This window comes from Pecten maximus, chromosome 10, assembly GCF_902652985.1.
Source record: "Pecten maximus chromosome 10, xPecMax1.1, whole genome shotgun sequence".
Taxonomy (NCBI): Eukaryota; Metazoa; Mollusca; class Bivalvia; order Pectinida; family Pectinidae; genus Pecten; species Pecten maximus.
Window position 1 is genome coordinate 14,390,534 of NC_047024.1, and position 27,042 is coordinate 14,417,575.

General features: G+C 34.9%; 1 protein-coding gene across 1 annotated transcript in view; it reads left to right on the forward strand.

The window, feature by feature from the left end:
* The first annotated feature begins 819 nt into the window (after window positions 1–819).
* Window positions 820–27,042, forward strand: part of LOC117335820 (alpha-1,6-mannosyl-glycoprotein 4-beta-N-acetylglucosaminyltransferase-like) — an 88,958-nt gene continuing 62,735 nt past the window's right edge. The window contains exon 1 of the mRNA XM_033896031.1: window positions 820–1,074. The gene's annotated coding sequence lies outside the window, so the exon portion shown is untranslated. The remainder of the gene's footprint in view (window positions 1,075–27,042) is intronic.

Genomic DNA, 27,042 nt, shown 5'->3' on the forward strand with positions numbered 1-27,042 from the left:
ATAATTTGATGCTTGTCAAAAAAACACCAACAGTCGGAACCATACACGGACGCTTGTCAACGGACGCGTGTACAAGACACAGAAATTAGACTCCAAAACATTCACATAGTATACGTTGCATATCAAAATCTCATATGCCATAGTTATTTCGAAATTCCAAGCCTATTTGTATAGTTATAAGCGCTTTCCAAGATATTAGGATCAACTGGCGCCTTGCTTATTCTAATAACAGTCGGGATCACATGATGAGGGTTGTCTAGGAGACCCAACAGAAGAAAACAGAGAGGGAGATAGAATGAAAGTGCTGCAAAGGGGGAGCAGGTCAGATTGAGTGTCAAAGAAGAAATCTTCCGATTCTTCTGTAGGGATCCAGTTTTAGATGCCTCCTGAGATAAACATGCAATGAAATACATGCCTTATTCCTAGACACGCAAATGTCTCCGAAACAGACGAAACCATTCCCCATCCTTTGGGGATACATATGAATTATCGTCTATTACGATATGCCGTGAGCGTGTTCTTCCCGGCTCCTGTAAAGGATATTTTGCGGGGTAATTTAAACAGAAACTAAATAGTTTCTGAGTCAATTAAACATCTGCACCTTTATATCGTAATGTATTGTTACGGTTAAGTCAGTTGGAACACTAGATTTGCCTAGGTAAAATACAGCGAGTACATTAATGGTTTACTTGCAATTACATCGCTAAGCGAGATTTTTTTTATTTGTATATATTGTCGTCACGTGAACCCTGATTCGTGTATATTGTATGTACACAATAATTGTCATGCATTCACGTATGTACTTGATAAGAAAACAGCACCATGGTTGATCAGTCATTACTATCTACTAGGCTATCTGTCGAACGAGTCGAGCGACTCTCTCTGGTGACGTTTATTATGCTAAAGGACATTTGTCATCAGTTACTAAGTACAAATATAGCATCGGCATGTCAGGGACATTTATGTACGATCAACAGATCTACAACGATTGTTGTGTATTTACTTCGACAGTTGTCATCAGGAAGTCCAACACATTCAACGCAAAACAGAGTTAAAGAAGGCGACTGATCAAAGGTGAGCCTTTAAAAAGACATTACATAATCATACCATTGAAATAGTGGTAAGTAATCTACATTTTATTATCTACATTCAATATGCATGGATAGCCATGATAAATTTGGGTATATGAATTAAATTAGTGTGTTGGTAGTGTTCTGTGATATGGCGTTGTCGGTAAGTACTGTTTACGGATAAAGTTTATGTGACTGATGTATTACAGCAAGAGCTAACTGTTAGGATATGTACACTTGTTATGGATGTCAATGAATGACAATAAATTATAGATTAATAAACACAATCTAGTTAAAATGTTTGGATGTGTATAAAAGGGATAATGAATCATTAACGAAAATCAAATGTCGTTGAAATGCGGCGATTTATATACTATGTACATGTATACATCGATTGTGGGTACAAATTCATGAGAAAACACTTTAAAATCAAAATATTTATCTGAGTCATATAACAAAACAATCGGTTAACTGATATTATCGATGGTCCATCTCTGTGAAACGGGACAAATTATGTTTATTGTTAAAGATGATGGAAATATCGCCAAAACTATATACATGTATAACAATTCAACTTTTATATATGAAATTTTGAAATATGCCTGATCAATGACAAATAGACTTAGGTGTATGATTCGATATGTCACAATAGTTGTTTTTTTTTTTACAATCGTGATTGACCTAGAAGAGAGAAAGAGACGTTGTGACCTGAGAACTCTACAGTTTTCAAAATATTCCAATATAAAACACGATATATAGCTGACGCAGACTAAAAGCCTCTCTATCCATATCAAATCGGTATACACTAATCATTCATTTATAATAACTTCGGTGTGCAATGGTCTGTTAATGTTAGTTTGAACGCTATATCAGTGTTTGCATTAACAGTGCCTCGTTTCTAGTGGTTGTTCATTAAAATTTCAAATCGCTTTACATCAGTTACATAAACACATTGCGGTAAACCATGATATCCGAGCATTTTAAAAACGCGAGGGGCTATTATTACACGAGGGCGATTCGATTATTTGAAATCATCATAAAACTTAATTTCCCCCTCGCGGAGATTAGGTACAGACAAACAAAAAAGAAATCGACAGAGTTATCTGAATTATCTTACTTTCGAGACTTATATAACATGCGATTAACGTCTAGTATGGACAAATTACTTTGATCAAGATGTCTACTTAGATTTAATACGATCTGATGTTCATCGTTCATTAAGTTCTTTTTATTTATTTTAATTAATTTATTGATCATATTTTTTTTTTATTATTTATTTATTTATTTTTACATTAAAACACTAAAATCATTGTTCTAGTCGGAACTAGTTCTCGGGTATTAAATTTCAATCAACACCGCTTTGAAAACATTATGCAGTAAACACGTTTACAGATTTTAGAACATGTTTATAAATTCTGTATATAAGTATTCCTTGGGTATTTTCGCGCTATATCTAATGACAGCGAATATAGCGAAATCAAACCCAGCATCGTATTACCTACGTATAAACAGTAATATACCTAAGGTGATAGGTATAGGGTTGACGGCCGTATACACAACCAATCTTATGTTGATGACAATCTTATGTTGATGTTTTGATATCGGGCAGGATTAAATAGTTTGGGTTGATAAACACTACTAATACCTACCAATAATATTACGTTAAAGAGAGTCGCCATTGATTGGTACTACCCCTAGGCATCGACATGTAGGGTCCGAGGACCGCGACCTTGGCGTTAAAATTGGACTGGTATTGCTTTATAGTACCTTACCGAGACCAAGCTGTTGTGTTTGTGTCTTTTAAATGTACACTTTGACGTTGAAGACGTGGAAATTAACTAAATACGGACTCTGTCACATAGTACAGTACCTGGAAGGCACGACCAAATAATAGTTTATTTTCAATCTTACAGACAAAATCAAACGCGATTACTCAAGAGAGTTGAACTGAAACAGAAAGATATGTATTGTATCTAAACAAGTCTAAAGACATTAACTGGCTCGACCACCACAAAGTAACATGCCCTACAATATAAACGTACACACTGATAAAACAAAACCGATACATTAAAAAGTGCTCGATAACTTATAATTAATATAACTTTTAAAATCCAGAGGCATAGTTACGGCGAAGCTTATAACTATAGCAGTTAGGGAAAATTAACGTTCAGAAACTTTCATTTCTTCACAATTTTATTGTTTCCGAAACACGGTGGGGTTTTAAATAAAGATGTACTTCTGAAAGTGAGGTATACGTTCTCCAAATTCAAGTCTCAATATAAAATTGTTGATTCAGTGTAAATGGGGGTTGGGTTTTAAATCAGTGTCTGATGCCTTTATAACGGGCGCTCTCTAGCAAATATTTAAAAAATAAAATGGTTTGATTGATGGAAACCCGATAACATTTTAATTTGTCAACTGAAAAACTACTTTTCTACTAAACACGTTCAGCCATAAGGTAGTGTGTCGTAATTTTCTATATTGTCGACAGACAAGATAATACAATAATTTAAGACACGCAAGTAACGGTAAAGTCCATGATGATCTCAAAACAAAATAATCAAGTTTAGTAATTATTACCGTTATTATAAACAGTCACCTTTCTCAACCGGATTCGACTTTTCAATTTTAACTTATTCTCCAATGATTGTATTTGTTTTTTGGGTTTATCGTCCCGCGAGAAGCCATGGTCGTTCTGAGGCGGAGTATCCGTGTAGTAGTTGGTAACCACCTCACTGAACAACATACGGGAGGCAGTGCTGTTCGGAAAAAGTGTCCGCAACCAGAAAAAAAACACAGACCAGCCTTTTTTGTCAGCTTCTCGAGAAACACACACCGACATGGTTAAAGAACGTCGAACCATACACCTTGGACCTTCACCTGAGTCTATCCGGCCTTTCTAACGTTGAAAATGGATCGTCATTGAAAATTGACACCGGGTAAGTTTTCAAGGGTCAATTTTCTACGGGGTCCATTTTCAACGTTACACCGGCTCTCTAACCGACTGAGCTATCGCGGTCCCCTCTTTCTTCAATGACATAACTATGTACAATAAATTTATCAATAACAATTTTGCTGAATTTTAAAAACGATAATAGGCTGCTGTATCTCACTGTATGCCGTAAAATGTTAAGTGGTTGTCATCAAGAAATTGTTATCATATATTTCCTTCCTGAACGCTTTTCTTGTCATTCTTTTTCCGTCCAGTTGTGACCGTGCAAAGTCAATAGGTTCAGTCACAACTTTAACACTATTTACTATAACATACATGTACTTGGAAGAATTGAACACCTGATCGTTTTCGTTCTTTTCTTGCCCTCTAAGTCGTTGCATGCTAAAATATAATTTAGGCGACATTAATGACTGTGTCAGAAATATGTTAATGCATGTTATGGATTATGATGACGTTTTACTTAACTTTCTATATCAACCTAACCATATATAATCTGAGTCATTCCGCTGAATGTCAGGAACATGTTGTTAACATATATATATTCTCGAAACATTTGGATTTGAACTCTTGTGCACATTTTCCTTCTTGTCCTACCGTTTTGGTGGCCATATTCAAATTTCCACATCTTTACTAGAGGTCTCAGAGGTAGGAAATGTTGTGTTGTTGGTCACTCATTATGATAGTGGTATGGATATATTATTTTGAAAACACTGAAAAGACAAAAATATGCTACTAACACTTATACATTTGCCAGTCTTCTGACATGCAACATCACCTTCTTTATTCTGCTTTTTGTTGTCGGTGCTCCTGGACACCCGCCCCTATTAAACTCCAAACACTCCAGGTTACATGTCCTTGGGAGGTACTAGCGAAAGGTGAAGCCGGGTTTTAATTATTACGGACACTGTCCTTCACCAGGACACAATAGATTACTTCAGATCTACCTGTAACTTACGATAAGGATACGTCGCACTTGACGGGGTAATTTTTTTGTGATCATAAAGCTTTTTTGTTGGAATGTCCAGCCGATTCCAGATGTTTCAGACCCTTGATCTTTTCGAGCTTGGTTACTGGTGTCAATGTCATCCCTGTTGATCGGTGAGGGTTCTGACCACACTTAGTTTATAGAAGGAATGGTGATGGAAGGCTAATACTGTCGATTCTAATTCGTTTGTGTGACTTACGCTATTTTGCCCGCTGAACCGTCCAGATTCACGTCCATGTACTCCTAAAGTAGGAAGACAGCCGTCGACTGTCCTTCTGAGGTAAACACAAAATTGGTAAACGAACTAATAGAATCTTACATGGGTCTGTTCCATGGACATGGATATAAAAACAGAGGGTAAGAGTTTGGCTGGCCATCACGAGACTTGCCTAGTGCTGGCTAGCCAAACTCTTATACGAGGGTTGAGATATTCTTCACCACTGAAGAGACAAATGTTTATTTATTTTTCACCCATAAATGTATTAACAAATTAACAAATCTTTGTCAGAATAAGCATTGATCTTATTCGTTCACCAAAATCTAAAATCCCTCGGGTTGGAACGAACGAGTTATCGGTCAAAAAACTGCATGGTCGATGTCAGGGAAGCAATACATTAACGTAACGTCCACAATTGATCATTATTACGTTTGTTTAATGTGTTAACCAATTGACCCTACGTTAATAAAATAGTCAGGTTGGAGAAAAATAACCATCCCCTAACTTGAGAGTGTGACAGAGGAATCTCCAACCCTCGAGTGAGATTCTTGATTGTCAAACACTCTGTAGAGCCTTAGAAAGACAACCACAAGTATCACCCCTCCAGTTGTCACAACCACAAGTATCACCTCTCCAGTTGTCACAACCACAAGTATCGCCCCTCCAGTTGTCACAACCACAAGTATCACCTCTCCAGTTGTCACAACCACAAGTATCGCCCCTCCAGTTGTCACAACCACAAGTATCACCTCTCCAGTTGTCACAACCACAAGTATCACCCCTCCAGTTGTCACAACCACAAGTATCACCTCTCCAGTTGTCACAACCACAAGTATCACCCCTCCAGTTGTCACAACCACAAGTATCACCCCTCCAGTTGTCACAACCACAAGTATCACCCCTCCAGTTGTCACAACCACAAGTATCACCCCTCCAGTTGTCACAACCACAAGTATCACCCCTCCAGTTGTCACAACCACAAGTATCACCCCTCCAGTTGTCACAGCCACAAGGTCAGGGAAGGTTCTGTTTGACCTTTCCCTACCAAAAACGGAGATTCCTCTGTGAAGTATGGGAGAATGATCTACCTTTGAACTGATTCAGATCAAACTTATACTAGAAGGTATCAGCCAGGTTGATGTTTATACCAAGGCCTTTTCGAGTGATTGTCTGTTGCAGCGCTCTTTAAATCAGTATTCATCCAATAGTGCAATATGCCAATCTCAAATAATATAACTGTGATATTTGTCCATCATTATATTACTACTGAAATATTTATAGCTACATGTATTACATATTTATGTATGTAATTATCATTTTAACTTAACCTGATGTATTTCGATATGACTATTGATATCAATATTGTAATGATGTTGTAAATGATATATATTTTAACTTGACCATATGTGTCATCAAGAGTGAATAAAGCTTATTATCATTATTAAAATTACACAACTTATTATTCACAAAGACAAACTGAAAATACCGACACGTAAATGAAATGAAGGATATTGATAGAAGTATAACTATATGGATATTGTTGGAAATGTGTAATAAAGCCAGACCAGATGTTCCGGCAGGGTTAGCGCTTCATTGACGACACCCGCCAAGTATCCCCACGTCTAATCCACGTAGTGTCTCATTCTAACATACAACTTTGGTGATAATAACAGACCCACTAGACTTATCAAGGAGCTTTAGGCACGTCTCAATTGATATCACGAAAGGAAATATAGCATTGCAGGTATCACGCACTGGCATGGAAATTATCATATAGTTTAAGTAGCTAACTAACGCTGAATGGTTTCGTAATACCCAGTGACGGGTCTGTTTTTGTATGTGGTAGATTGTAGAATGTGATACGTTTTCATTTAACTATCGTGTCCAATAAACAACCCGGAAGATATGCATTAACACCTCTGCTAAACTATCCTATACAATGTTGGTCTATGTTCAAATTCTTTTAAAAGCTTCACTATGTTTTCGTAACATCAATAAGGACAAAATTAAAAACAAAAACAAAAAAACAAAAACAAAAAACATGTTGAACAATAGAATGCATATCCTAATGATGATACAATGTAAGAATCAATGCTGTAGTTCTCCATAATTCTTATCAAAACATACATAGAATCAGTTCAGTATAAGCCAATGACTAGGTCTCAAATAGATTAATTACAGCAGTAGTCAATGACTTGGTCCCAACTTATCGTAGTAGTCTTTGAAGCACATCTCCAATATCAGTGTTGAAACACAGCAACACCTCTCGGCCGTGCTTGTGAGCCTGCATTGATGGAAAGTGATCTAAAATTCGTTTCTTTAGGTCAGTAGAGTGAATACGGCTTTCCATATTACACCCAAGTTGTTCAAGTCGTGAGGAATATATTGAGGCAAGGTCGGATAACTTAAAAACCGGAGCAAGATCGTTGCTTTTTGCTGAGGCTTCCTCTATAAAAGAAACAAGTTCTGCTAGGGCAATGCCTTGGAGTCTATTTTTTGTCATATCAGTGTTTTTACTGTTGTTGAGTTTTTCAGCTCTTCGATAGAAGGTGGCCAAGCAGTTTAAATGATATGTTGAATCTTGAGCTATCAAATCCCCCGAACTGAGCTTCCCCAGAATCCAGGTATCTTGTAATAAGGCAGCCGCCTGTCTAATGCGCTGGTCAACATTAAATGTTTCGACTTTATGTAAGTTCCCTGTTGATTCATCGCAGAAGAAACACTGTTTGTGTGATTTCTCTGTCGGCTTTGGAGATTCCGGTTTATGTAGTCTCCTCAGTTTCTGTGGGATGTTTTCCTTATCATTGTCATCACTGAATTCTCTTTTTTGCCGTATCCGTTGGAGCTTTGTGCCATTCAGCTGGTCCCTACATTTCTTATGGTATTTCGCACTGTGTATTGTTAAATTTCTTTCTATGCCATGTCCTGCCGCAAGCCTGTCAAAATTTATGTTTTCTGGCAAGGAGTTAAGTTCGTTGAATGCCTTCAAATGTTCTGCTATTGTCTTATATACATACCCAGTTTCAATGTCTTTTCTCTTTAGATTCAAAGGGCATCTTAGCGGCTCTTTTGTTGTTTGCTGACATAAACAGCATTTACCCCAGTCTATTTCCACTAATGATGATTGCTCAACTAATGCTGGAATCTCTCCTGGAAAAGAATCCACAGCTATTACCGATTTCCTTTTATCATTCATGTTTCATTTCCAGATGCTACGGATATACACAGCCCTGAAAAATAATGAAAAAATGCATGAAAAAACTTCAACTTGGTTCGAAGTATAGCGGAACCTTTTAGTAGGATAGATTTTTGCCATGACACCGGAGAGGAGAGCAAAAGTTTTGAGAGAGGGAAATTTAAAGTTTATTCTACGTTTGAAATAAATTTTATGCATTATATATAATATATATGCACCATTTTTATACATTATACATGTAGATGTATTTTCAATCAATATCTGAAGGAATAGCTTTTTAAAATTATATAATTAAAATAAGGTACTTCAAATTTACTTGATGGTCAAAGTCTTCTTACTAGAAGCATTTCATTTCCATTTTCATATATTTTTTTTTAGATACAAATACTTTTTGAAAAATATTGGATGATTTGTTTTAAGCATTAACTAAAGAGATTATAGAAAATAACTAGTTTAAATATTTGGTATTAATTACTTACTTCAAATAGATTTTCATTACGAACAGAATCTGGCTCATCATCCATTGTTTTCATCAAAGTGTAGCATGAAAATAATGCCCGGTAATTTCTACCCCTATCTCAAAATTGTTGTTTAACACACTATACTAATTCTTACCTTTATTTTCACTCTTCTTCTTTTCTTCTTCTTCTACTGGTTTATGGACAATATTTTTTAAATCACTCTGATGCAATTTATGTATTATTGTGCAATAGAACTATTTATATAGTGATAATTCCTATGGGAAAACACACTCGATATGTCATATTTGAAATGAAAAGATGATATTTTATACAAAATCGACAACAATAAGTAACAATGTGTACAAACATTTATTATGCATTTTTTTAGACATATACCATACATAACGAAGATGCAATAAGCAATATCTTACAGATTTATGAAAAATGGCGGCCATCTTGGATTTGGCGGCCATCTTGGATTTTTTTCATTGGCCCCATATCCAAAATCAATCAGTATATTACCGCTTACAATCATGCCAAGTTTCATGCTTTTACTTAAAATCCCACAATTATTTCACCATTCTGCTAGACTACGTGGTCTTACATGGATTATTTACAATGGTAGCCACTGAATAAGTCTCCAGTAGATTAATTATAGTAATAGCCAATTACTAAACCACACATAGATCATTGACATTGGTAACCATTGCCTAAGTCTTAAATATATCCATTACAGTATTGGCCAATGACTAAATATTTCATAGATTCATTATGGTAGTAGTCAATGACAAGGTCTCATTAAGATTATTTACGGTAGTAGCCAGTGATTAAGTCTCATAAAGATTATTTATGGTAGTAGCCATTGACTAAGTCTCGTATAGATTATTTACGGTCGTAGCCAGTGATATAGATGTACAAGTTAAGAAAATTGATAAAGTCCAGCAAACATTGTCATCTTTAACTAATAAAGTTATTAAACTTGAGCATGAACTTGGCAATGTGAGAGTGAAGAACTCTGAGTTTGAGAAGACCATTCGCGATATAACTGTAAGCACTCGTGAATTTGAGCAAAGTGCACAGGCCCATGGAGAAATGTTTGATACTAATAAGACACAGGTTGATGTTAACAAGGCGTCATTGAACACACTCGAGGAATCTACATCCGATATCTCGGTTATTCGTAAGGAGTTAGACTCCCTGAAGAAGGATGAGCTCCCTTGTTCTTGATCTACAATGTAGATCGATGAAAAATAATTTGGTTTTTCACGGTCTTCAGGGTGAAAGTAAAGATGAGGACACTGAGAACAAACTCAGGGACTTTTTACATTTCGAGTTAGGCATTGATTACCGTATCGAAATTGGCAATGTTCACCGTTTTGGAAAGTTTGTGTCCGGTAAGCCGAGGCCAATAGTTGCTCGCTTTATTTACTATAAGGACCTCGCGCATGTGCTACAGTTATCCGGAAAGCTCCGTGGAAAGTCATTCGGCATCAACGAGCAGTTTCCTGCTGTAATCGGATAAGTTATATATCGAGGGTGAACTTTACGTTCCGGGGGATCGGGTAGACTGTACGAGTGACAAGGCGTCAGCCTCTGCAGCGTCTCCGCGCAACACCAGGATGGGACATTCTACGCCCGTCACACGCAGCGCTAAGAGGAGACGTCGTTTCACGTCAACCCCGCCTAATGCAGCCAACAGGACTGGGTCGTCTCATCTGTAGGGGTGTCAGGTTGTTATCCGTCCAGTGAAAGTAACTTTATGGAATGTTAATCGTGCTTTAGAACGCAAATTAGCCGACCCTGATTTCGTTGACGTTATTTCCGGTTCTGATTTAATTTTCCTGTCGGAATGCTGGGTCAGTCAAGACAGTGCCTTAAACCGTAGTCTTCTCCGTGATGACTACACGATTTTGTCTTATCCTCGTCAAAAGGGTAAAGGTGGAGGTCTGGTTTTTTTGTTTAATAAGAAGTTTGATATTTCTGTGGTAAAGTTTGAAGTAGACACTCTACTGTGGGTTAAAATTAAGCAATTTGGTGCCGAAGATATTTATATTTGCTTCTCTTATATTCCACCTGTAAATAATGTATATTACACTCTGTATGATGTTGATGTTTTCGATATTATTCAGAATGATGTGGGCTATTACTCACAGCTTGGTACTGTTATCATTGCCGGTGATCTGAATAGTAGGATTGGTAAATCAGTTGATTACATAGAGTCTGATTCCATACCGAGGTCAATTTGTAATACGCTTGCAAATAACTTTGTATATAACAACGATACTGTTATGCCTAATCGTGAATCTGATGATGGCGTTGTTAATAATTTCGGGCGTAACTGTTACAACTGTGTAAAAGTACTGGTCTTCGGGTATGTAATGGTAGATCACCTGGTGAAAACACGGGTAAATTTCCTTTTTATAATCATTTGGGGTCAAGCGTAATCGATTATGTCCTTATACATAAAGATTTCTTTAATATGATCACTGAATTCAATGTGTGTGATTTTAATGTATGGTCTGACCATTCGCCAATTGGTTTTAATTTAAATGTATTATCAAATTCGCATGAAGCACATGTAGGTATTGATATTCATATAGATAACGTTGATACTAAGTTATCACCAACTTTTTATAAATGGAATGTTGATGAAGAAGTTCAAATGAAGAGTAATTTAGATGATAACATCCATTTACTACATAATATTGTTAATGATATGCAGTCATCTACTGTCTCTGTAGATCATGGCATCGATATCTTTTCTTCAGTTTTAAATGAAATATTCAGCCCCTGCTGCCAATTATCTCCTAAGAACCCGTCTGAGAGTAAACCAAAATATCGTGCACATAAACCCTGGTTTGGCGATAAATGTAAACGCTTATACAGATTGTATCGACGTAGCTTATTTTCTTTTAATTCTGATAGAACCCCTTTAAACAGGTTGTCCCTTGTTGAAGCCAAACGTACGTATAAACGTTATGAAAGAAGAGTTAAACGTAAGTATTTTAGATCAGAAGGGGACCGTCTAAGCTTGTTGCGTAAAAAAATCCGAAACTTTTTTATCAATATTTTAAGAAAAAGTCCAACTGTCCAACAAACCACTTAACTCTTGGGGACTTTTTTTATCATTTCAAAGCTGTTAGTAGTGATGATGTTGTTTCCGATAATCTAGATATTTCAGATTTTGACAATTCAGAGATTTATGTTGATTTAGACTCTACTATAACTGATAATGAAGTTATGAATGTTTTAAAAAGTGCCAAATTGGGTAAAACTCCTGGGATTGATAATATTCTTAATGACTATTTTGTGAAATATAGGGAGTCATTTGCTCCAATTTTATCCAAACTTTTTAATGTAATTTTTGATGCTGGTGTTTTTCCTTCAATATGGTCAAAGGGTATAATTTTTCCTTTGTTCAAAAAGGGCGATGCCAACGATACAAACAACTATAGAGGGAAGTCACGTGGTCACCGAGAAAGCGTGAAGTTGTGGTGTATTTCTGTCTCTACAAAATGTCTCTTTTTGCACAATAGGACAGAGTCATTTGGAATCATTATGACGAAGCACAGCTATGAGACAATATGGAACATTCATAACTGATTGGATTTTGGAAAAAGTGACTGTTTTTCGAGATATTTGAAATTATCTCTTGTGATATGGGTGAGAAGTTTGTCATGCTTCAGTGACCGCCATAGTGAACACTATCCACGCGCGCACCTGTTCCTGTGGAGCTACATGTATATGTAATATATATATACGTACAGGTACGTGTTGCCCGATTTCGTTGTTGACACTATACTCGTCTTATTATTTACTGTTTGGACTGAATATTTTTGAAAATGCCGCAATCCAGGAACACTAGTACCAGTAATAAAGCGAAAGCTGATCGTAGAGCAAGTGAAGTGTTAGTAAGTAACTTGGACACGATGAGAAACTCGATCAGATTAACCAGGTACTATTAACTCTCATGACAAAAGATGACATGATTTCTCACATGAAGAAACTGAGAGAAGAAATAAGACAAGAAAACGTGGAGATGATAGAGAGACTTGAAGGTAAAGTGTTTGACCTTGAGAATGATAACGAGAGATTACGAGATACAGTGGGACAATTAGAGATAAGTGTACAGAAAGCTGAAGAGAGAATAGTTCAGTTGACACGGCGTGATAATGCATTGGAGCAACAAGGTCGTAAAAATTCGGTTCGGATTGTCGGACTAGAGAGTGATCGCACTGAGACGGCTGAGGCCTGCGTTGAGAAATGTGCGAAATTTTTCAGGGATAACCTCAAAGTGGATGTGAAAGTTACCGATATAGACATCGCCCATAGACTTGGACCTCGTTCTACTATTTGCAAATTTACGCGTAGAATGAAAAAAGTTTGAAGTGTTGAAGGCCAGGAAAGAACTGAAGGGTAAGAAGATATATATATTCGAGGACTTAACCCAGGAAAACCAGCAAATCTTAAAACGCGCGTACGAGCTGGAGTGTGTAGAGAACTCCTGGTCTATTGATGGTAAACTCTTTGTTAAACTAAAAAACGGGAAAAAGCGAAGAATTTCGGATGACACTATGTTGACCAGTGTGTACCTGCTTAATGACGCGAATTTCGCTAATTAATAAGCGTGAGTGGTAAAGACTGATACACTCATCATACGTGAGTACTGCATGTACACCAGGAACTGAAATATAACTTTTTCCCAATTTTATTTTTTGTTGTTCGTGACTATGCATTTATCAAAGTTGATTTTTCTGGCATGTAGCGTATTGATACATTTGGCAATTTAAATACATTGTAGTTAATTGATATCATCTTATTAGTGTGCTTATAGATACTTGGTCTACAAAAAATAGTAATTTATTCTCAGCTTATCATCAAGTTCCATAAAACATTTTATGTATTTATATTGGTTTGGTGTATTCTACTTTATTCTATGTAATATGAATAACACTACCATAAATGTGTGACATAATACAGTTACTGTACATTTACATATATGTGTACCTTGTAAATGTTAGATATATATATCACACCGTAATAGTACTTACATGTATATGCATGTAGATATATATATATAGCTACAAGTAGCGCATGCACACACGTATTTTGACATTGTGAACATTATAATCTTTCTAATATACCTGGTACTAGATCTGTAGATGGAAATGTTTAGAGTACAACGTGTAAAATAAATTACCTTTTGATGTGGGTCATATAATACCAGAAATATATATATGTAAGATAATACATACAATGTCATAAGGTATATGTTGTGTTGTGATTGAACTACATGTATTATGTTTTATGTGCGCCTGCGCGAGCACACACACTCACACATACATGTACTGTATCTGGTATGCACGTGCACGGTAGCGAGACACGGTCGTTCACATACACATAATAAACATACATGTAACATGTATATGTTGTAATATGATGCTTACGTGCGCGTAGCAATAAAAAAAGTATATCTTCGAACAAATTAACTACAATACACGTACATGTGTGTGTGTGTTTTATTTAATGTGCGTATATGTACATAATGGATATACATACTTGGACGTACATGGGCATGCAAATATGAGATTAGTGTTACAATATTATGTGTACATGTGTGTTTATGAGATGTATTGATTTATGTGAGAAAAGCAAACAATTAAGGCATTTTTCTTCTTTTGTTTGTTTGTTTTGAAACATATATATAACGATATCTCGGCTTATGGTAACATTAATAACGCAGTGACAAGTTTTTCAAGTATTATAGAAAGCTTATATGGGTATATATCTATTTTGTTAATGTCAAAAGCAAACAAAATAATTTTTCTGTGAGTATAGGTGTGTGCATGTGTGGGTGTTAGGAACGATCAACGTTAACCTTTTTTTTCCGGATTAACGATTTCCGCTTTCCTGATGTTACCTTATTTTATCTCCACTCTGTTACTTCCGGTTTGGCACACGTGTGTAGTTGACGGGTAATTTGTGTTGGTGAAAATGTACAGGTGCGTGTGTAGTGGATAGTGGGTCACTATATTCTGACAATGGTTTGTATGTTTTACTTTTTTCTTCTACTTTTCTCTCCCTTCTTTCTTTATGTTATTCTGTCTCGGTCTTGGGAGGTACCAGGTTCTTCTCTGATACACATCGATCATGAACACCAATGATATCACGGTGCTGTCAGCGAACTGCCAGGGGTTATGTGACAGGATCAAAAGGAAAGACGTGTTCTCTTATTTAAGAGAGAAACGATACAGTATCTATTGTTTACAGGACACCCATTTTTCTCCGAACTAGGAACAAATTATTAAAAATGAATGGGGTTATAACACTTATTTTAGTTCTTTTAAATCTAACGCACGTGGCGTGGCTATTCTTTTGAATAATAACTTTGAATTTAAAGTTTTTAAGGAGAAAGGAGACTTGAATGGTAATTTTCTTGCTCTTGATATAGTTATTGATGGGTCTAGAACAACACTTATTTCTTTATATGGACCAAACCAGGACACCCCGGGCTTTTATGAATTAGTTGTAGACACTGTCAATAGCTTTGGGAATGATAATATTATTATATGTGGAGATTTTAACCTAGTTTTAGAACCAAATTTAGACTACGATAATAATTATAAACATGTAAATAATCCTGCAGCCAGAAATAAAGTCTTGGAAATCATTCAAAGCTATAGTCTAATTGACATTTTTAGGGAGCATTATCCAGAAACTAGACGCTACACTTGGCGAAAAGTAAATCCTATAAAACAAGCAAGACTGCATGGACTTCTTTCTAATCTCCGAAACTCTTCTTCCTAGTGTTAATAAGTCCAGGATTGAACCAGGCTATAGATCTGATCATTCTATTCCAACGTTATCTTTGACTTTGAATGAATTTAAAAAAGGGAAGGGGCTATGGAAATTCAACAATTCTTTATTATTTGATTCTGAATATTTGGAAATGGTTAAATCTTGTATTGAGGAGGTTAAGCTGCAGTACTGTTTACCTGTATATAATTTTGACTCTCTTAAAAATATTTGTAACAGTGATATACAATTTTTAATAAATGATCAATTATTTTTGGAAACATTACTTATGGAAATAAGAGGTAGATCTATATCCTATTCATCTTTTAAGAAAAAACAAGCTAATTTACATGAGGACAATCTTAAGGTGTCCATAGAATTATTAGAGACGGAAACTGATCCTGACCATGAAAAATTAGACGGATTAAGAAAGGATTTGGAAATGATACGTGTTAAAAAAGTTAAGGGTAGTCTAATTAGATCGAGGGCTAAATGGATTGAGGAGGGGGAGAAACCATCATCATACTTTTTAAACCTAGAAAATAGAAATTTCACTTCTAAGATCATACCTAAAATACAAGCAGATAATGGTGATATTATTTCTAAACAAGAGGATGTTTTGTCTGAAGTAAGATTATTTTATGAAAACCTATATAAGTTTAGAGAGACCGATAACATTAATCTAGAATTACATTTAGAAAACTGTAATATTCCAAAGTTAAGTGATATTGATTCTGATAGTTAAGAGGGTAAGATAACTTTTGAGGAAGCGGGGAAAGTGCTTAGAGGTATGAAAAATAATAAGAGTCCGGGGTCAGATGGTTTTACTTCAGAATTTTTTTAAGTTTTTTGGAAAAATTTAGGTTGTTTTGTCGTGCGCTCTTTAAATCATGGTTTTTTAGCTGGTCAGTGTTCAGTTACCCAAAGACATGGAATTATTGTATGTATTCCCAAGGGAGATAAGCCACGCCACTTCTTAAAAAACTGGAGGCCAATTACACTCCTGAATATCGCCTATAAAATTGCTTCGTGGGTAATCTCACAAAGAATCAAAACAGTATTAAGTAAAATTATCAATGAAGATCAGACAGGCTTTTTATCTGGTAGGTATATAGGTGAAAATATCCGTACAGTGTATGATGTGATGCAATATCTTGAAGATTTAAATATTCCAGGTATGTTGATGTTAGTAGATTTCGAAAAGGCCTTTGACTCGGTTTCATGGAAGTTTATTGATAAAGTCTTAGAGTATTTTAAATTTGGGCCAGAAATAAGAAAGTGGATAAAATTATTTAACAATAATGTATATGCTTCAATTAATCAAGGGGGAAATCTATCAGAACGTATCAATATTGAAAGAGGTTGTCGTCAAAGGGGACCCAATAGCTCCTTACATTTTTAGCCCACCATCATCAGATGGTGGGCTATTCAAATCGCCCTGCGTCCGTGGTCCGTCGTCCGTCCGTCCCTCCGTCCGTCCGTCCGTAAACAATTCTTGTTATCGCTATTTCTCAGAAAGTACTGAAGGGATCTTTCTCAAATTTCATATGTAAGTTCCCCTTGGTGCCTAGTTATGCATATTGCATTTTGAGACCAATCGGAAAACAACATGGCCGACAGGCAGCCATCTTGGATTTTGACAATTGAAGTTTGTTATCGCTATTTCTCAAAATGCACTGACGAGATCTTTCTCAAATTTCATATGTAGGTTCCCCTTGGTGCCTTGTTATGCATAAAGCATTTTGAGACCTATTGGAAAACAACATGGCCGACAGGCAGCCATCTTGGATTTTGACAATTGAAGTTTGTTATCGCTATTTCTCAGAATGTACTGAAGAGATCTTTCTCAAATTTCATATGTAGGTTCCCCTTTGTGCCTAGTTATGCATAAAGCAATTTGAGACCTATCGGAAAACAACATGGCCGACAGGCAGCCATCTTGGATTTTGACAATTGAAGTTTGTTATCGCTATTTCTCAGAAAGTAATGAAGGGATCTTTCTCAAATTTCATATGTAGGTTCCTCTCGGTGCCTAGTTATGCATATTGCATTTTGAGACCAATCGGAAAACAACATGGCCGACAGGCAGCAATCTTGGATTTTGACAATTGAAGTTTGTTATCGCTATTTTTCAGAAAGTACTGAAGGGATCGTTCTCAAACTTTTTTGTAAGTTCCCCTTGGTCTGTAGTTCTGCATATTGCATCTTAGGACCAATAGGAAAACAACATGGCCAAAAGCCAGCCATCTTGGATTTTGACAATTGAATTTTGTTATCGCTATTTATCAGAAATGGCTGAAGGGATCTTTCTGAAATTTCATTTGTAGGTTGCCCTCTGTGCCTAGTTATGCATATTGGATTTTGAGACCAGTCAGAAAACAAACTGGCCGACAGGCAGCCATCTTGTATTTTGACAATTGAAGTTTGTTATCGCTATTTTACAGAAGGTACTGAAGGGATCTTTCTCAAATTTCATATGTAGGTTCCCCTTGGTCCTGGTGTTGCATTTTGGGACCAATCCGAAAACAACATGGCCGACAGACAGCCATTATTGCTAAATCTTAAATTTTATATATAGGTTCCCCTTGTTTGAAAAGTACTAGAGGGCTGTTTCTGAATTTACACAGATTAGTAACACTTAGAGGAAGGGAAAAGTAGAGAAAAGATCAATCTGACATGGAACCTATAAAGATCATTCAATGGTGGACGCCAAGATCCCTCTGGGATCTCTTGTTATTATATGTGCAGAAGTGCTAGCTGCAAGAATTAGAAATAATAATCTTATTAAAGGTATTGATGTAGATAATGTACCAATTTTAAATGTACAATATGCTGATGACACCGGGTTGATACTTGATGGGTCAGAGAGGTCACTTAATGAGTCTTTATCAGAGCTGAATAATTATGCAAAAATTTCAGGGTTAAATATCAATACTAGTAAAACTCAAGTTATATGGTTAGGGAGCTGTAAATATAGTGATGTAACATATAGGCCAGATTTGAATTTACAATGGGGAAAAAATAGATTTACATTTTTGGGGATTGAGTTTTCAGTTGACTTGGATCAAATACCAAAAATGAATTTTGACAAAAAAATTGTAAAACTCAAATCAATTCTTACATCGTGGAAGAGGCGGAGCTTGACTCCGATTGGTAAAATCAATATTATCAAGTCTTTATTAATCTCACAACTAAATTATTTATTCATTACGTTACCAAACATACCAGAAAAAATTATCACTATGATAAATTCTTTATTATTTGACTTTTTATGGAATGGTAAATGCCATAAGATCAAAACAGACGTTATTATTCAAAATTTTGCAGATGGTGGACTCAAGATGATTGACGTGTATGCTTTCATTCATTCATTAAAGCTAAGTTGGATTAGAAGATTATTTATGTCTTCAGGCAAATGGTATCTGATACTCAAGTCAACTCTAGATTTAAATAAGCTATATAGTTGTGGGAAAGAGTTTGTAAAATTATGCATATCAAGGTGCCACAATAAATTTTGGAAAGATGTCTTTAAAGCATGGGATAAATTAAACTTTTCTGAAGATATGAGGCTAAAAAGACAAGATGGTATTCTTAAAACACCTCTTTGGTACAATAATGACATTAAAGTTAACAACAATTTGTCTTCTATCCCAACTGGTATATGACAGGTATCTTAACTTTAAATGATTTGATGAAAAATTCTGAAAATCTAGCCTTTCTTTCTTTTGACGAATTTATACAAAAATTTGGAATTAATACTAATTTTTTACAATATCATGGATTAATATTGGCAATAAAACGCTATTTAAGAAATCTCGAGTTAAAACCAGAGAAGCTTTCACACCCTTTTATACCACAATTATTAGAAATATTTTTTAAGAACAAAAAGGGTGTGAAAGACTTCTACAGGTTTATAATAACTCCAACAACAACTCCTACAGGTACTAGGAAATGGAATTTGAACTTTAACTTTGATAGAGAAATGTGGTTAAAATATATAATCTTCCCTTTAAGGTAACAAAAAATTCTAAATTGATATGGTTTCAAGTCAGAATTATTCATCATATCTTAGTTACAAATACCTTCCTTCATAAGATAAGAATAAATCCTAGCCCTATGTGTACTTTATGTAATATGGAAAGGGAGACAATTATACATTGCTTATGGGAATGCAAGGAGGTGCAAACTCTTCTTCATAAATTTGAAACTTTGTTAGATTTGTTGTTTATACCTTTTGCATATAATAAAGACTCATTTCTTTTTGGAATAGTTTTACAAAATTGTAGTTCTGTTGACAACGAAATTTTAATCATTATGAAACATTACATATATAAAACCAGATGTCTTAGCAATTCTTTGAATATCAATGCTCTCATTAATGTAATTAAAGATAATTTTGTAGTCCAAAAATATATGTATAACAGTCTTAGTGACCATGGTAAAAGACAATTTGATTTAGGCTGGAGGAAGTGGAAGCCTTTATTGGATCTATGAGTTGTATTAGTCTTTTACACATCCTACCCTGGTCTTAAACTTATTGTTATATACACTGTATTATTATATAAATACAGGTAACTTACTTTTCTTTTACTTATCTTCTATTATTGTATATCATAACACTGACTGTTGTGGTCTGTATCGCTGACTAGCCCAGTGATTTATCAGTATTTTATCTTTTAATACATATTGTATTACAATTTCGCAATATTCTTGTACATGCATGTATGCAATAATTACATGTATGTAATTAAGAAATGGTACCTCCCCCTCTCTCTTCCTTTCTCTCCCTTCCTATCTGTCTTCCTTAGTGTGTCTTCTGCCTTTCTGTCTGTGAGGGTGTGTGTGAGGATGCGTGTGTGTGTATAGGTGTGTGTGTATATATATGTGTATGTATGTACATGTATGTTATGTATGCAGGATCTTCCCTGACACTGGATTCATGCGTGCTATATGCAGAAAATCCATCAAGGCCTCCCAAACTAAATGTCTCTGCACTCTGCATCCTTAGGATGTACTGTTAATTCTAAAATCTGTCATTTGAATGCAGAAAACTTTTTTGATTTTTTTGATTTATTTATAAAGGACCTTTTATAACAAAATATGAGGGAAAATCCTGTTTATGTTATGTTTATTTATGCTATGTTGTACTATGTTATGTCATGATGCTACATATGCAAGTATATTTGTTATGCCTCGCTATGTATGTATATATGTGTGTATGTGTGTATGTATGTAGGTGTGTGTGTGTGTGTGTATGTAGGTATGTAGGTATCTATGTATGTATGTATGTATGTATGTATGTATGTATGTATGTATGTGTATGTATGTATGACCTATCATAGCATACACAATGATCTTTTGAATGCTGTGGGTGCGAGTGTGCAAGTGATTGTTTGTTGATGTCTATTTATGTATACCATGTAAAATGTTTGAAAATAAAAGAAATATTAAAAAAAAAAACTATAGAGGAATAACTCTAGTAAGCTGTTTATCTAAATTATTTACTAGCGTTTTAAACAATAGATTGTTGGATTGGTCTAGGGAGAATAGCATCGTCTCTGATTTTTGATTTAAACATATTTTATTTGTAATTTACAATTTGTTACAAAGGGATTGGGCACAAGTTTTCCAACTTATATTAAGCCCTCTCCCGATACAATTTTACATTGAGAAAAAATTCACATGATGGTAGTTTTATTTACATATTTACAATCTAATTTTATAAGAAATAGAGAGAAAGAGAGAGAGAGAGAGACAGAAGGGGAGGGAGACGGAGAGAAAGGGGAAGAGAGGGGGAGTTGGAGGGGGGAAGGAAGAGAGAGACAGAAAGAGATTTTATAAGATATTGATACAAATAATCTTATATATATGGGATATACATGTATATCTAAATACTTCAAAAAGACAAATAGTTTTGTGGTAGACCTAAGCGGACTCGGGCAACAATCACTTTGGTACACAATTCGACTTTCCTTTCGTTCAAACTTGTCTAATGTCTATGATAATCCATGCCAGTGGTGTCTTCCTCCTTTTCTTTTCTGGTCCTTCATTTATAACATTTCACACACACCCGAATGTCACCCGAGTCCGCAAAGACAAAAATACAATGTACATTAATTTCCAATTAAGATATTTTAAAATCTATTTGTATTTTTAATAAATAGTTGGGTTGATTGGCATATAGTTACATTTTCTTGATGAGAAAGTTCATTTTTTCCGAATAGCAGAAGTTGCAGGTCTAGTGGGATGAAATAATTTAGATCACGAAACAGTTGCAAACGCTGAACAGAGTAATTATTACATTCAAAAAAGAAATGATATGCATCTTCAACAGGGTGTCCACATTGGCAGTGTTTAAAATTAATCAAATTTGCATGAAATAAATCGTTGTTAAGAGTACTAGATCTGTTTCTTAATCTTGCATGCATAATGTTATGTTTTCTGTCACCAATTTGATAGTAGAAGGGAACTTTTGTGTCTGTAAAATTTTGAAGAGAATGTTTAAAGGCCGAGTACGTAACACTTTGTCGGATTTCGTTATCTAAATGATTCCATAGTTGGATAGTAGAGGGAAAGAAAGATGAATTAGTAAGATGTAAACGGTAATTTGGTAACGAGTAATTATTGGCATTTCTAAGGTTATATTGAGAATTTTCTGATACTAATGGTGGAAGAAGTGATGTTAGGTAATTTGGAGATAATTTATGTTTAATTTTATAAAAAAGCTGCAATTTTCGCCTAGAGCGTCTAATAGCAAGAGGTTCTAAACCACTTTCAGAATATAATGACTGTATACTAGTGTAAGATGGTAATCCCGTATTCACACGTGCAGCTTCTAGTTGAAGTTTTTCTAGTTTATCTGAGTCACCGAGACTACACCCATCCCATACCTCACAACAATATTCTAATAATGGTATAATATACGAAGTATATATTCTATATAAAGTGTGGCGATTTAATATATATTTAAGTTTACGCAAAACACTTATCTGTTTCGATACCTTTTTACAAATACCATCAATATGACTAGTCCATTTACAATTTCCGTCCAATATAACTCCCAAGTGCCTATGATTTTCTACGAAGTTCACACTAACATTATCAAATTTAATATCAATTACATAATCTAGCTCAGAATTATGGATAAGCAGTGCCTCTGTTTTGGAAGGATTAAACTTTACTAACCATTTATTTGCCCAATTTTGAATGTGCTCTAAATCGTTGTTGATTACAGATTCAACATTTTGAGGGGATGGATTTGAATATAATAATGACGTATCGTCTGCAAACAACTTTGAAAGACTTTGTAGATTATCGGAAATGTCATTAATGTATAAAATAAATAACAAGGGACCAAGTACAGAACCTTGTGGAATGCCAGCGTTAGTAGTTTTAACAAGTGATTTAGAGTCACCCACACAAACTTGTTGTTTCCTTTCACTTATATAATTTAAAAGCCAATTTAAAAGTTTGCCGCTAATACCATAGTTTGCTAGTTTCACCCCCAGTCCCTTGTGCCACACACGATCAAAAGCTTTCGATATATCACAGAAAACTAAACATGTAGGATGTCTTTTTTCTAGATTTTCACACAAAGTGTGATAAATTTCAATAAGTTGATGAACTGTCGAATGGCCAGGTTGAAAACCAGACTGAAACTTATATATTAATGAATGACCTAGCAAGTAATTATTTAAATATTTAACAATTAACCTTTCAAAAACTTTCCCAACCGTACTGAGTAGTGAAATTGGCCTGTAATTTGAAAAAATATGTTTGTCCCCAGATTTAAATAAAGGTGTAACTAATGCATGTTTCCACAATTTAGGAAAAACTCCAGTTTCCAGAGAAGCTCTAAAAATAATACTCAATGGTAAAGCTACTGAATTTGCTGTATTTTTTAACATATTGTGACTGATTGTATCATTCCCAACAGCTTTATTTATATTTAATGATTTCAGTATGTCAGTTATGTCACTCGTTTCAAATTGTATGTCAGAAATAGTGGAGCCAGTCCGTAATTCAACTGTCGGTACATCAAAATTATTGTCGTCAATAGTAGAAATTGAAACAAAGTAATCATTTAAAATATTAGCTTTATTATCATCAGACATTTCAATGTTACCGTGTATATCTCTAATAGGTGGGATAATGTTCGAATCATGAGGTGTTTTTATTAATTTACGAATAATTTTCCAAAAATTTCTAGGATTTGAACTTGAATATCTATCTAAGATACCATTTATATCAGCATAAAAAAGTTCTTTTGTTCGTTCCTTCAGGTTATTTACATGATTACGTTGCTTCCGGAAGTTAGATAAGTTTCTGTCTGAACGGTCTGATTTATATAATTTCAACAGTCTATTTCTTTTCCTGATTTCCTTACGTAAAGTTGAGTCAAACCAAGGTTTGTCATTTGATCTGATCGTCACAGTCCGGGTCGGTATACATTCTCTGGCTATGTCGAGGTATCTAGTCGTAAAAAGATTACACATGTCATCTGGTGAATTAGCATTCGCAAAAAGGTCAACCCAGTCCGTCTCGTCTAATATACTATTGAATAAATCATAATTTACATTATTATAGCATCTAATCTCCCTGTCAAACGTCCTTCTGAAATTCGTTCTAACAGTCAATTCAGCAGTTGTCGCCTTATGGTCCGAAATGTCACTTTCAACGTCAATAATATCTGCATAAGTAAAGTTACTCGTGTCGGACAGTATAATGGGGTCAAGTAAGGTCGAGCTAGTGCGACCTACACGTGTCGGTCTATCTATAATATTCGAAAGGTGAAAGGAGTCGAGAATATCAACAATTGCATGATTTCTACTAACAGTTAAAAGATCTACGTTTATGTCACCAACAATTACTACCCGTGAAGTTTCATTAAGAGCAATTTCAATAGAGTGTTGGAAATAATTCCAAAAAGTAAGAGCACATTGTGGAGGTCTATACACTGTACATAGAAGGTATTTTTGCTCTGGAAACTGGAGTTCTGTCCAAATCAACTCCCCCTCCTGGAATTCTAGATCAACTCTACGACGAGTGCACAAGAGACTGGACGTGTAAACAGCTACGCCCCCTCCCGGTGTTTCACGGTCTTTTCGGTATAAATCATAGCCACTCAGGAGTATATCAGCATCTACAGTTGAAGTATCAAGGTGAGTCTCAGTGACACAAACTACATCGTAATCTGACGCTATATTTTCCAGAAACGATATTTTGTTTTTCAGACTACGAATGTTTAAATGAAATACAGAAATGTCATTTATTTTATTCGAACCAGGGTTAGGATGAACGTCGTTACAGGATAGGATGAGGAGTTGTAATAAAAGTAGAAAACAGGAATTATTAGTAATGGCAGACAAAGTAGTTTGAATGGCTAATAATAATGTAGTAATGCTATGCATCAACCTAGACCTGCATCTTTTTAGAATTTTACCTATAGAATTAAATATGACAAAATGTAGTGTAGTTAATATACCATGTGTACGCTGGTAGAAACAACCAATAGCTACTCTATATTGTACTAAATCATTACCCATAATCATCGAAAATTAAGTATCGACAGGAGTAGTCATCAGTTGCACCCACCAACGTTTTATACTGCGAGAGACTATAGCCAACATACCCAACCATAAGAGTAACATAGGGAAAAGGAGGAAAGGAAAGACTTGAAAAAAGACATAAAGGAAGGTACAAAAGGAAAATGTAAAGAAAGCACAGATTTCATAGGAGGTAATGGGTTTGTGTGGTGTAGAAAAGATATATAAATATATAACAGAAGGCATATGTTACAAGTTGTAATGGAAGTTAAACATATGTATACTAAAAAGTGAATGCATTCGAATAACATCAAAAAGTATTCGAAAATTGTGTTACAACCATCAGACAGATACTATACATAAAACGTTAGATATATACCAGATTTGTTTTTATACTAATCAGAAATTATCTAATATTATAGCATCATCACCAGGTATGTACCAGATTATACTCATCAAACTGGTAATATAAATAGTATAACATCACATATATCAGGTTTGTTTTTATACCCATCAGCATAGTACTGTAAAAAGTATAACAGCATACATATATCAGGTTTGTTTTTATACCCATCAGCATAGTACTATAAATAGTATAACATCACATATATCAGGTTTGGTTTTATACCCATCAGCATAGTACTATAAATAGTATAACATCACATATATCAGGTTTGGTTTTATACCCATCAGCATAGTACTATAAATAGTATAACATCACATATATCAGGTTTGTTTTTATGCCCATCAGCATAGTACTATAAAAAGTATAACAGCATACATATATCAGGTTTGTTTTATACTCATCAGCATAGTACTATAAAAAGTATAACAGCATACATCTATCAGGTTACTTTTTATACTCATCAAAATGATACTATAAATAGTATGACATCTCAGGTTTGTTTTTATACCCATCAGCATAGTACTGTAAAAAGTATAACATCATACATATATCAGGTTTGTTTTATACTCATCAGAAACTGGTACTATAAATAGTTTGACAACAGGTATGTTACTATACCCAACAAACTGGTAATATAAGCAGTTTAGCATCGGACATATATCAGGTTTGTTATAATAATCATCAGAAGTGGTACTGTAATTAATAGACATATACCAGGTTTGTGTTATAACTTAATGCGAACTAAAAGTAGTCCAAGCATAGTGCTAGTCAATAGACCTAGCTTATTTTGAATTTGTGCATAAACAAAAATATATTTGAGGCACAGCTATGGTGTATTCGTCATTGACAGAGGAAAACAACACGCATACGTGCATTTGTGTACATTTGCGTGTCTTCAACGACGTTCGAGCTAACTTATGACGGGTAATATTTTTTTCTAATTCAGAGAATGAAAACACGCGTATGAAATATAGACAATAAAAAGAAACATGGTATATAAACTTTTCAATGACGTCCGAGTATTTAGTCTTTCAATCATAAACAAGTAGAAAATTAACCCATTTCTATTTCCAACACGACCTATTTTTTTTAGTACCGTAATTTAAGCATATACCTAAGTATACAACAACCGTTAAACAGGCGGTCGTACACGTACATATACGTGTCTTATATCAAACTGATTTTGCTGAAGATATTGACAATCAGTCTAACAAAAAATAATATTGTACAATTTGTGTACATCAAAATAAAGAAAACTTGAGGTACACAACAGCATAGAACATTAAACCAGAGACCTATATACTAGTATATAGGTCTCTGGTCATTGGCTACGACCGTAAATAATCTATGTGAGACTTAGTCAATGGCTACGACCGTAAATAATCTATACGAGACTGAGTCATTGGCTACTTCC